Source organism: Cibotium barometz, chromosome 11 (assembly GCF_041138505.1).
Source record: "Cibotium barometz isolate CiBa-2024 chromosome 11, ASM4113850v1, whole genome shotgun sequence".
In the NCBI taxonomy this organism is placed as follows: Eukaryota; Viridiplantae; Streptophyta; class Polypodiopsida; order Cyatheales; family Cibotiaceae; genus Cibotium; species Cibotium barometz.
Window position 1 is genome coordinate 4,314,269 of NC_141056.1, and position 922 is coordinate 4,315,190.

The following is a 922-nucleotide window of genomic DNA, read 5'->3' on the forward strand; positions in this document are numbered from 1 at the left end:
ACCGCTCGCTCGTCATCCACGAGTGGCGATATGGACTAAGTACACGTGGCCTCCATGGATTCGTTCATTCCTTCGATTTTTCCAGCACTTCAGTCACATCATCGATGATTATTTGAATATACATACATACATACATATATATATATATATATATATTTATTATGATACTTGTTGGCATTGAGATAGTGACAACGCTTTAGAAATTAGCACTAGATGGAGTTTTTCAATTTCCGCTTGAAATCTTGTTGCATGTATAGTCAATGCCTTGTCTCCTATACAATTCTTGTATTGTTCCCATGTACCATTCTCTGTAATGCAAAGCTAGCTAGCTTTTATGGGAGACCCACGCTTCCGCACGTATATAATCCCCACCTTGAAGTAATAAGAGCCTAGGCACCTCTCCTCGAACCTCTAAATTCTTGCCACATGACAACTTCGTGAAACTCTTCCTGTATATAATATATATAGAGATGCAGAGAGAAGAGATATAGAGATTCAGTAGTGCATTCTTTAGGAGTCTAATCCTCCATGAACTCTTTCTTGGTCGAGTCTCTACTTGTTGGCTGGCCTGCCAGCTAGGGTATCACATTTCTTGGGAGCACTCATCTTTTGTTTGCGAGGAGGAGAGGTGGGATCAAATTTGTGGTTTACTTAATATTGAGTTGTGTTAGGATTTGAGTGACAGCTATAAAAAGTTGACTACTGTATATGTTTCTACGTAGTTTATAAATATATTTATAATTATGTTCTTGAGAAAAAAAAACATAGAGATATAGAGAAGACTAAATCCATGCAATCAACAACTACGTAGACGCAAAGGAATAATTAACCAAATTCATGCGTACATTCTATGACTAAGTCCCTTCAATAAAACCTCTGCTTTCCTTTCTTAATAGTCTTACATAATTATCATGCACTTGAT